Source organism: Apostichopus japonicus, chromosome 1, assembly GCF_037975245.1.
Source record: "Apostichopus japonicus isolate 1M-3 chromosome 1, ASM3797524v1, whole genome shotgun sequence".
In the NCBI taxonomy this organism is placed as follows: domain Eukaryota; kingdom Metazoa; phylum Echinodermata; class Holothuroidea; order Aspidochirotida; family Stichopodidae; genus Apostichopus; species Apostichopus japonicus.
Window position 1 is genome coordinate 5,156,075 of NC_092561.1, and position 12,986 is coordinate 5,169,060.

Sequence of the window (12,986 nt, forward strand, 5' to 3'; positions counted from 1 at the left end):
TCACCATATGTTGCATCATGGGAATTTACAGCCTGTACAGTATAGGGCTGCAATATACTTAAACTAGAACTGTGCATGCAAACAATATGGCTAATTGGCGCACGCTTTGTGCAGTTCCAAAACGTGACACATATAACTGTACAAGCGTCATCTTGTACAAAATTTATATCGCCAGGGTGTCATAGAAAGAAAAAACAACTCATGAAGCATAACAAGAAGACAGGTATCTAGCAGATCTGCTATTTAATAGAAATCCTTTCATGAAATGGCCAACACAGTTCAAAGAAAGTTTGCAAGATAGATTAAAAGGCAGCATTGTTGTGAAGTTGTTACTCCAACTGTACTGTACAGTATAATTCCCTAATGGGTGATAGAAGGTGTTGTCAACCAAAAGCTTGACAAAAGTACAAGTTAATTGGTAAAAAATCATAATGGGATGAAAGCTTTAAGAATAAATGGGGTGAGATACTTCCAGAAAGAAACAAAAACATGGGATTTAATCTATGCCAGAGATGGTTTAAAGTCTCAATATGTGTTTGCTGATGAAATTCGGGAAACAAACTTCCGAAGCAGATTCACTGTTTCTTATTCTAAATGCACTCTAACCAGGTGGGTTTAATGGAGAATAGCTGTCGCAAATTTATTTTCTGTTGATCTTATGGTGCGAACGATTTACCGTAAAACCACTGCGACCGCCCATATCAGCATGTTCATTACACAAATGTAACATATACTCATATCGTCCACTTGTAAACTTGTCCGATGCCTAACGGTCGTCAACAAAGCAGAGAGATTGTTTAACGACAGATTAACTCAATGGAAATCAGGATTATTATTAATATGGAAATTGCATAGAAAGGTGCTATTTTTACTGAGCTTTCAGGGCAGTAAGCTGGAAATATCAAATTTAAAATTTGGCAAACACACATTGAGACTTTAACTATGGAAATGAAGACTAAGTGCACTCAGCTTTCAAACCAGGGAACTGAGTTGAACTCCCTACTGGACCCACAAATAAAAGTTAGAACTGATATGAAGAAGATAAGATCAGAAAAGAGTACTTAAACTATAACTCCCTACATGCGAGGAAACACTAATTCAAGTAAATTCTACTAAATGCAAATTTACACATACAGTATACAGTAGCACTAAATTCAGTAGCAAGGTATTTCATATTCATACCACTGAAGTAAAGATCTAAAAAGATTTGTTATCATAGATGCCCTCAAGGGCGTAGGAACCGGGGGGACTGGGGGTCCCCAGCCCCCCAGTGAAAAATGTGGAGGGGCGGAAGTATCATTCCGCCCCCCGCTTCGCAAGTCGGAAAACCCCTTTTTCATTTCCAAATGAGAAAAAAAATCTCATTTGGAGCACCAAATTGCATCTAAGGCCTGGTGAAAATACAAAATTAAGTTTACAAAATGGAGTGGGTGTTGAAGTGTGCTATATTGCACCAAATTGCATCTGAGGCTACCTGGAAATGCAAAAAGTTCCAAAGGGGAGGGGGACACCCCCTCCCCTTAGACCCCTCCCCAGGCCGGCCATCAGTCTTCAGCCCCCCCACTCAAAAGTACCTTCCTACGCCACTGGATGCCCTGCTCATAATGCAGAGAATAGAAAATTCATTCAGTAGGCCTACCGCTTGACAATTGCACAAGCTTTGATGACAAATATAGATAGATTCACCATATTTTATGACGACACAAAAATATGTAATTGTACAGTGCCATTTGAATACAGCAGCACATTCCAGATAAGCTAAAATTACCGAAACTGGTCAGGTATGATAGAAAAATTTGTTCTTCTCATCTTTATTGCTACCAACATATATATATCACTCCCCCCCCCCCCTCCCACCATTGCACAAATATTGCAGTATAGTGCCCCTTTCACAGTTCATAAAATTGGTGCCTATTGTAGCCATCTCTTCCTCCCCCACCCTGGTCATCCCACCCTGGTCCCCCAACCCTGGTCCCCCAACCCTGGTCCCCGTAATGTACAGTGTTCGATGACATACAGCAATTCCTGGAAGAAGGAACCACATAGTTTATTAAGAGACAAATTCAGAGCCTTCAAGGAAGTTCAGCTACATAGAATTTGAACGCTAAATAATTCCCCGTCCGACCACCACCCCAACCGCAAATTTGAAAGTCCGTCAAAACCACTGTGTTGTCTTTAACGCAAAGTTAATCTATGTGCACAGTCTGTAGCCAAACTCAGTACAGTACTTATCTAGGTTAAGCAGAAATCAGTAAGTTAACTGTTGATCTAATTTACATGTCAAAGTGTCTGTATAACTAAAACAAATGTCATTTCCTGTTAAATAACACTGTTAAGTAGATATTGCTTGGCATACAGTATATACAGTATAGTACTTACTGTATGTATACCCTCATGAATAAATAAACAGTTCAAGAGTAAAATTCCAGGAGGACAATTAGTTTTTCATCTCAACCAGGTTTTACTACTCGGTTGACAGATTAAACTGAAATCCAGGCCAGTATTAATTTGCTTTATTGAGCTTGTATTGTACACTTGAACAACTAAAGCTTTAATCTACACAAGCAATTGACACAGTGGCTAATTTACATATATCAGAGCAAAGTGTGCAGCATGCATTTCAGGGTCTAATTTGAGCAATGTATACACACAGCATTGACCGTATTATTAAAATAACTCGGAGAAGGAAGTTTTTCCAGTAAGCGGTAAACAGTCAAGCGGTAAACAACAGAAAAACTTAGGCAGGTTGCCATGTACAGTACAATATACTGTATGCATTATATGGTACATGATAAATACCATTACAATTTATGCAAGGTTGCTATTACTAAAATACTTAAAATACTAAAAGATATCGTAAATTGAGTTTTAAAATATTATTTCTAGTATGTACTGTAGATGGAAACAGATGAAGAAATCAGTCAGAATTTTTCTAACATGGACAAACAGTTTCATACTGTAGGCAAAGTATAATAGACTGAAGTGATAAACATCAGCAGAAGGGTTGCTTGGATGCAATGCAAGATCTCCATATTGTCTGATTATCCAATGTTTGCAACAAAAAGAAATCTTAATCCTGTTCTGAATGGATGCTTTCTGATTGCACTTTTTCTTGTTATAATTTGAACTGATCAATAAACCAAATCTCTTGAGCACTACAAAGAGGTGTCACAATGGCGGTAAAATCACATGTTACGTCGGAAGTGACAGGGTTTATCTGGGAAGACAAGTGTTTGTTAACTTGCATCGGGGATCATCAGAACATGTTGCAAAGTGTCGCAGATAGTCCCGAGGTTTAAAGGCATTGAAGACTCGCCCCAAACGGCGTGCGGCCATCTGAAAAAGTTAACTTTCTGTTGCTTGCAAGAGACGTTGTTTGTGTCGCTACAAAATGCAGACAGTAATGAAACATTATACATTGTTATCTTTAGCTGGACCTGCGATGCCCATCGCTGTATCGTTTATACACTGTGCTGTGGGTATTGACCGCAGCTGCATGTACTGACTGTAAACTAGTGTCTAATTACTGTACCGACTGTAGCAAGCAGTGTGTATTTTCTGGGATCGATGGTGGTGTCTAACACTTCTGTTACACCTCATTCAATACTAGGTCAGATTACCGGCATTAGACGTTTCTTTTTGCACAAGTCTTCACACCCTTTAAACAATATCAACCTGGATGCAGCTACACTGTGCTGGTGTACTGTACATGCATGTAATTTTCTGTATGTTGTAGTGTACGTATTAAATGCACAATTTATGATGATCAGTGCAGACAATGGTGGACACACATAGAGGTAGGCTACAGCCTGGATGATATTAACATGACTACAGTAAGTGGTAATTACTGACTGCAGTGAAGCCATATAATCTGGCTACTGTACTGATAATAGCTGGAATATACCATTGTACAGTAGTTGTATATATTAATTACCATTTCATTACTAAAAACTCTACATACATACTGCACACCTTTGAGGAAAACTGTCTTTTAATGCAAAGCATTATAATTTGTGGAATGACATCTTGCTTAAAAAGATGACCTATAAAATACAGCAGTTCCCAGTACATCAAAACCCAAAGCTCAACAGACAATTAGTTCCAATAGTACTAGATTGCACTGTAATACGGTGTATGTACAATTGTCAATACTGTACGATGTCCTGTACCTTGCTATGTACAGTAAGTCAAAATTATTGCCATTTTCTTCATTATTTGATACAGTACATGAAAATTGCCTATGATCCTGCTAATGTACTACACTACACAATAGTATTCACAGGATTTTAGCACAAGTATGCAAAACAACATGATCTCTTTTCGTAAAGTCTTTAAAGGGACAGTGTGTTGGTGATAATACACCAGACCAGTGACAGACTAATAGTGTTTATTCTGTGTTATATTGACAATATTGTAACCTTGTAATGTACATGTGCATGTAATGTGCATTGAAAACTCGCCCCAAACCCATGCGACCATCTGAAAAAGTTAACTTTTCGTTGCTTGCAAGTGACGTTTTGTTCGTGTCGCTACAAAATGCAGACAGTACAGTAATGAAACGTGATACCTTATCTTTAGCTGGACCTGAGATGTCCATCGCTGTATTGTTGTACACTGTGCTGTGGGTATTGACCGCAGCTTTATGTACTGACTGTACACTAGTGTCTAATTACCGATGGTAGCAAGCTGTGTGTTTGTATTTTCTGGGATCGATGGTGGTGTCTAACACTTCTGCTACACCTCATTCGAAACTAGGTCAGATTAACGGCATTAGACGTTTATTTTTGTGCGAGTCTTCACCCCCATTAAATGGACAGTATGTTGGTGATAACTGATACCACATCAGACCAGTGACAGACTACAATATAGTGTGTACTCTGTGTTATATTGACAATATTGTACTCTTGTAATGTACAACTACTTTGAAGGGACAGTATGTTGGTGATAACACACTAGACCAGACGCATACTACAGGTACAATATAGTTTGTACTTTGTGTTATGCTGACAATATTGTACCATTGTAATGTACAGCTACTTTAAAGGGACAGTATGTTGGTGATAACACACCAGACCTGTGACAGACATACTACAATAGTGTGTGCCGTGTTATATTGACAATATTACACCCTTGTAATGTACAGCTACTTTAAAGGGACAGTATGTTGGTGATAACTGATAACACACCAGACCAGTGACATACTACAATAGTGTGCTCTGTGTTTCACTGACAGTATTGTACCCTTGCACCAGTCCTGATGATAGGTCCAAATGAATAACATGCAAACATTAAAATTTACCCTCATTATGCATGCCATTATTAACATAATCATGTAGTAAACTGATACCTATCCTAATTATACTGGGCCTAAGTCATCTTTTTTTTAATTCTGAGATGTTCCCTTCAAATCATAAAAATTCTTAAAATGGTGAGCCTAGGCTATACAGGCTCTTTTTCCACATGGATTATCCCTTTTGTAAAGGAATGAGGAAATAAAAGGGTTTGTTTGACAACATGTCAACACTGCCTTTAGCTAACAGCAAACATAAATTGCAACTTTAATCTCTTTTTTAAACATAACTTTAAAAACACATGCACTGACTGCTATAGCAAGTTAGCAAACACTGGATATAAGACAATTATGCATACATGTACATTACAATAAGTTTGCTAGGGATAGGCTACAAATCAATAAAGTGATTGTACAGGTGCAAGTTTTTTTTGTTTGTTTTTTCTTTACACATTTGAAAAAGTTTCCAATGTGAAAAGTGAAACAGTTTATCTTCTCAGAGATGACAGTTCTGTTTGCTCTGTTTCACACGATGCAACAAATGTACAATATAAGAAAAGATATTTAGATAAAAACAGCATGACATTTATATGTACACACAGCGCTCTATCTATGATCATATGGTCATGTTTCCTTATTTGCTAAAGTGAATGAATGATGAAAATGATTGAAAGGTATAGCACTCAGAAGACTTGTAGTACTAGTATGTCTACATTCATGAGTAGACTATGGTATGATGGTGCAGTATATAGTAAATTCACCCTATAGTAAGGACATTAATGTTCATTCAAAGGATGACAGTAATGGCGATCACGCTGATTTTGCTCAGCTGTTTAGTTCTATCATTTTGCAATGTGATTTCATCAATGATTGGACCAGATTCTGCCAGAAATAGAAAAAAATTATTCGTGCAAAGGTCGGGAGTTTCGACTGCTGGAAGCAAGGAAAATTCTACTGAACCTTCATGCACGCGCCAAAGTTAACTGTGTTATTCCGCTACTGTAAATGGGGCGAAATAATCCACAAAAGTGTCTCAAAATACAAAATTGGTGTTTCTTAGTTTCACTGTGGAAATTTTGTCCCATTTAGTTTAAAGGTTTTTGTACTGTAGACTAAACTTGCAATTGAAAAAGTGGTTACAATTAGACAAATACAAAACTACAGTGTCTATCAGTGCAGCTATGTATGTTTAACACAGGATGCGAATTGAGGGGACATGCAAAGTAACTGTATATCACTTTGTAAGTAGAATGCCCTTTGGTACTGTATAAGTACAACTGGTGCAATTTCATTCAGCAGCAATGAATCGCTCTTTAAAATCTACAGTACATATAAATGCATGTATACTCTTGTGCTGATTACGTAACTTAGGGAAATTACCAGGAGGTACAAAACTAACTGAACTGTCACAAATCCGTGGTTACAGGGATGTGCTCACACTGGGCAGTGGCGCCAGGCATTTCTGAATGGCGCCCTGCACACACAGTGTTGTAAACATTTTCGCCCGTTCATTTTTGTTATGGTTAATTTAACAAATTTTACCATTTCCAAAATATGCACAGAAGTTAGCACCAAAATAGGACAAAGATAGCACCATTTGCCATCTAAGCATACTTCATTTGCAAAACTTTTTTGAAGGGGGAGGGGGCCTTAGGGGTGGGGGTTACCCAGACTTGGATCACACAACTGCACAAATCTGCCTGGCACTCAAATATTCCTAAGCACATCCCTGTGGTTACTCTATACTCTACTGTATATAATTAACAGTGTTGAAAGGTACACAGCAAATAAGCAATCCATGGAAGAAGGAAAATAGTGTGCACAATACTGTAGCTTACAGTGAACTCAGGAAATGTGAACACTTGTAGGAAATGAATTAAATCATGTCTTTGACATTTAAAAAGAGTTGAGTTATTTAAAAGCAAGTTTATCGGTAATTGTGGAAATTAATATCAAGATGTTAAAGTTAGAGGACGCCAGGCATTTTGTTATCAGTGCCAGGGTATTGGTTTTATTTCAAGCACTGATCAGGCTATATTTTATGTGGTATTGCAAATGCTTGATATACAGTATGCCATATATGGAAGAATTAAATTGCTACACAATATGATGTTATGTACATGTAGTAATACAGTAGCAGTTTTTCTTTAACACAGGAACCATTTTAATTTGGATGGGCTTACAAATAATGCGCACAAATCTGGATGTTCACTAAAGTGAACCCTGCTGATGTAAAATCTTTCTGTGAAGGACAGGGCCATGGTACAACAGTACGACCATAATGGTTGGCTGCACCTTAACCGTCCTGCATCGTGTCAACAGAGTGCATACTACATACGTTGCTTACCATCCAGGGTCAAGGGTACACTGACTGCTGAGGGCAAAAAGTACTGTACCTTGCTGGAGATTTGTTAGAGTTCAAAATTATTTCAAGACACTAAAAAAAAAATCTTACAATTGAATGATGTTCTCAGCTGATTATGAAAACTGCTTTGAGGCTAACTGACGGTTGCACAATGCAATGTTTGTAGCAGTTTGAATATCAGTAACTACCTAACTTTTTTACTGTACGCACAGTAGGCCTAACCTTGTGAGCACACTGCTTAAAATCAGGAATCAGTATCGAGAAAATTCTGCAAAGAGGTAAACGGTAGCCTGATCAAACTTTACCGGTGCTTGCAAACGATCTTTGACCTGGAATTTAGGGCCCATAAATTAGATGGTGTTCTTAAATGTTCTAAGCACCTTTGTGTTTACAATTTTGTCACTGTGAACAGACCTACCAGCAAATACTATTAGCTATACAAAATTTGGATACCAAACCTAATAAGGAAAACAAATTAAATAAAATTTTGCTCTAAAATACTTTAAGAAACGCTTTAATAGAATTTTCACCATAATAGGTTGAAAATTGAATCCAATATTGTTAAGTTGACACATGTATGGAACACCTATGGAACACTTACTCTATTTAGTTATCATTCCAAAATTTAAGTCCTGGGAATCGATTTCTGTCAAAGGAAACACTGTAAAAAGCTTTGGAGCATTGCAAAATAGACCATCTGGGTAATGGAATTTTCCCAGATGAATAGTAGTTGTAAGGTCAAAGTCAAATCTAGACTAATTGACTTTGGCAGTGACTCAAACTGTGTACACTGGTAAACAAACAGAAAGACAGACAACAAACACACACCCACTATACTACAATGAAATGGGTTATTATCACCACTGTGAAATTATATTTACATAAATGCTTAAAAAGGAACTTTGAACACTTCCATTAAGCTGTCAAAAGAAACAAAAGGCAATGCATCTATAAATAATTTCTTGTTTGTAAACAAATTTGTTGGTACTTCAATCAACAACAAAGTATTAGTTTATTGCTAAGAATGGCAAACCGGAGAGAAAAACTTTGACCACAGTATACATTCACATTTCAGAAATGTAGGTAAACTGATGTTTTCAAAAGTAAGTTTAAGGTTTCAAACCTTTACATTAATTATTTCAGATATTAGGGAGAAGCTAAAAGTGGATGGTCAGTTATCTCATAAAACATAAGGAAAATGATGATGATGATGATGGAATAATTGCTTGCTACATTAGCTTCTAGTACCTTAAAGAAAAAGATGTTGTTACATCAATTCAACACTATCTTTGAAGACTGCAAAATTAGTATGCACTTTCTATGCTATTAGGACACACATTTCCATAAGTACATTTTAGATTAAGTATTCTTTACAGAATTATGTGCATTAATCTATTTACATCTGAAATGGTTATTTCAATATTTTAAGATGTGAGGTGTAAACATCTCGGTCTACCGGAATTTAGACCTACTATATTGGCTAGGATTCACCAACCTTGCATATGGAAGTATACAAGCCATGAAACTACCTCTTTTGGCCTCTGTCACTTAAGGCACTATATTATACCTAGCATGATACATGTGAACACAACATAGGGTCCTGGGCTAGGCTAATCTGAATTAGATTCAAGTTATGGTTAGAGGTACAACTGTAGCCCAACTGGTTTAGTACCTAGGCTAAGTTAGGTATGACTTCAGTCAACAAAACTGTACAGCGTTTCAAAGACCAAATTCTTTTCACAGTATTGTTTCGATAGAGACATATGCGACTGAATGCCTACATTAGGCTAAAGACAGTGCGCAATTGCAAAATAATATGTAATAAAATTCAAGAGTTGCAGTATTCTGCAACTAAGCAAAAGACAGTTAAGACCTAACAGTAAGGCATATCGTTAGGCTTGACGTAGGCCTACAATAGCGAAATTCCAAACAGCTGATCATAGCCGTACCTTCAACGTTACAATAATAACGTAATGTACAATCGTAACTCACTCCTACATAGGCCTACATAACTTAGGTAGGTTGCACTTGCATCATTCACTTACATCAGCTTCAGTTTAATCGTTAGTGTCGTGAAATGATCTCGATAAATATAACATTACCCATACCAGAAAGTATAAGAAACGATGTTGAGAACGGCTCTACAATATACGGAGGCGATCAATATGGCGAGCAGCAGGTCAAGGACTGCTACCTTTCCACAAGTCTGACATCGAATATATTAGGCTACATAATTCAACAAGGGAATTTTTTGTTGACAAAATACATCTGTAACCTTTGTATGACCCCGTACGATATTATTGAAAGAAAATACCGCCCTCTATTGGGCACCGCAGCTCCACCGCAGCCGTCGCTTGGCATGTGTCACAAAGGCCTATCTGTGTGGTGGTTGGTAATATCAAAACATGGGAGCAAATATCAAAAGTATTAATGCCCAATAATCCGGAAGGAAAAACGATTCGTTGAGTTCTATTTAAAAAGATTTGAACGAAATCAAGGAGGGCATGCAGTCACCGCATATTTGTCCAAATAGACGATCCAGTTTTGCTCATAGAAATAAGTTTTGATAGCAAAAAAGATCAAAGACTAGAGTCAACTATTTTTGATTTGTTCCCATAATTATCATTCACCTCTGAGAAATTTAAGTAGATATTAACTGTTGATGTGTCAAACTCTAAAGATATTGGGAAAATTTTGTTTCCAGTTTATTTGTTCTCAGTCTCAGGCTTGCATGGGTTTCAAGATGTATAGAACATGTTATATTTCTCAGTCCATATGTATCTTTTCGTTTTAACGACGATAACTTTATACAAAATATATGATATACGCCTAACCTAACATTGAATTCCTTTTGGAGCCTTTTTCATGTACTAATTCGTACTGAATGCATTGAAAATAAATTCGTTTCAGCAAATTGAAATCTGATGTTGAACTTTCTTTTCGTAAAAGTGTCATGGTTTGATGCTTATTGATTTATATATTTTGGATGTTTCTGAGAAGCTGACAGCAGTGGTTCCCCTCGGAAAGGTAATTTTCTTGTGTTTGCGGTGGGTTGTGCCGGTAAGCTTTCGATGCTGCAACAGCTTACTGTAACAGTCACTCATCTTCTCTATCTATATAAGTTATAAGAGATCTGTGGTTGCAATCATTTGGGAGCTCCTAAAAACATGCTTACCAATTTCTTCCAGTGATAACAAAATCCTTTGCATTCCAACGATGAATGGCGGTGGAGCCGGAGGAGGAAGGGGAGCTAGGGGAGCCGGAGGGGGATAGGTGGTGAAAGGGGATGGAGAGGGCGGTGAACATGTCCCCCTTCCCTAAGATTTGTGCGAGAAAATCACGAAGGAGCGCGTTTTCCAAGTTGAGAAGTCCCCATTTGTCGTAATGAAGGGTACGCTATTTTCCATTATTACAAAAATTCTTCCTTTTTATTAAGACACAAAGTATGCCCTTTTGTCGGAAAGAAAAATAGAAATAGTCAAATAATAATAGCAAACAAGTACTTGAATTTTTCGTTCTGAGGTGATTTTTGGGAGGAAGAATTTAAGAAGAAGGGTACCGGCCCAACAAGATCCGCGTGCCTCCTCCCTGGCTGAAAAACTGTTTCTTATCACAATTGCAGTCTCTGGTCAAGGCATTTGTTAAATTGTGTTACTATAGTCATCTAATAGAGGACGCTGATCCACTATGTGAAGAACAAGACAAGTAGGCTCAGTCAGTAGGAGTGAGGGCGTATACTGAATGGGGATCTGCAACGTTCAACCGAGGGTTGAACGTTGCAGGTCGACATTATACGTCAGTACATAATGTTCCATAGATAAGTTCAGTATTTCCAAGGTTATATTTTACCAATAGAAGCACTGATAAAACATTGCACCACCTACCGGCCGGTATAATGTGTACATACTACTAAAAGACAAGGCCCAATTGACGGCCCGTAACTGACTCAGCCAGCATAGCGATTTGAAACGTTATTTATTGAACTACCCTATCGGATCACAATACTGTCGTGATGTGTAAACTATGAATTATTAGAAAGCGCGATATTCACTCCGTCGATTAGACTGTGGGTCTATAATACGTCATCGGAAAGGAGTAAAATTTTCGAGCACCTTGTCCAATTGCAGAGTTTCGTATATGTTTAGCAATGGAGGATTGTCATTTCTTTGTCATTGGTTTTGTCGAATTGTCGACCGAAACGACTTATAACTTTGGCAAGTCGGACAATCAAGGCTGGTCTGCACAACGTATTATAGACCTAAAAATTACCTACATAGACATAGAATCTTCCTTTTTTTCTGGGAGAATCGTATTGTTTCATCCTTTTAGCAACATGGCCACAATCATGCGTGATCTTCTCATACTTACCGGAAGCAAATCCTCCAAAATTTACAACGAGCCCATCACAGATGCATGAAAGGACCATAGCTTGTTGAAAGTGTCTACTACACACCGCTGTGGGCAAAAGGCCAAACGTGGCGCTATTGATAACGCCCAGACAGAAGCCGCTTATAAACGTCAAAACAGTCAGTATATATTGACTACTTGACAAAGCGCAACCCAGTAGAGAAATGCCGTTGATAACACTTAGTGCAAACCATCGAGTTATTGAATTTATCTTCCCGTAATAAAACAACGCTACCACTGCTATCTTCCCTAAGAAACCGTCCATGCCTCCGGAAGTCGAGAGCAAAACAGGTGTAACACGAGTGCGGACCAGCGAGTTGGCTTTTAAAGGTCGGCTGTATATAGACCCCAACTATAGCACGCTATCATGGAAAAGTTTCTTGAGATTACGTACACGACCTGCCTTTGGTTGTAAAATGACCTCCTTTTAACCAATTAGTCTGCAACGCCTGCCACTTATTTGTTCTTGTGTGAGGGTCTTTGTGTGAATGCTGTATCATCATTAACTTAAATGTAGACATAGACATATTTCCACACAGTGAGTGTTTACACAAAGAGCCTAATGGTGTTAAGGAGCTACGCAGGCTAATTGTAGAGCCTGAGGTCGATTTACGACCGTGGCAGGTCGAATACGTTATCCCAAAACTTTCCTAGCTATAGCGTACTATAATTGGAACCAATAAAGCAGATCTTTAACATCCATTGTTATCGAGTTACAGCCAGAATTGTACATAGGGTGGCCACTGATATGACATCAAGCTGGAGGACACAGACCAGGAGATGACGTAACAAGAGGTTGCTGGTCATGAACAATGTTTCAACGCATGCAGAAATGCCCTGCAGTCTAACATTTCACGATCAAGTTAATACTAAGTCTTGTAAAATGCAGGCTGCACCAGGGTTGTAGCTCTATGGAAAAAGAAA

At 38.0% G+C, this 12,986-nt stretch overlaps 1 protein-coding gene across 2 annotated transcripts in view; it reads right to left on the reverse strand.

Moving 5' to 3' along the window:
- LOC139963956 (uncharacterized) overlaps positions 1 to 9,921 on the reverse strand; it is a 69,590-nt gene extending 59,669 nt beyond the window's left edge. Inside the window, exon 1 of one of the 2 annotated variants that reach the window (XM_071965256.1) lies at positions 9,764 to 9,921. The gene's annotated coding sequence lies outside the window, so the exon portion shown is untranslated. Of the gene's footprint in view, positions 1 to 9,700 lie in introns of both variants that reach the window. The other variant, XM_071965338.1, reaches the window with a different exon arrangement.
- Between the last annotated feature and the right edge of the window lie 3,065 nt (positions 9,922 to 12,986).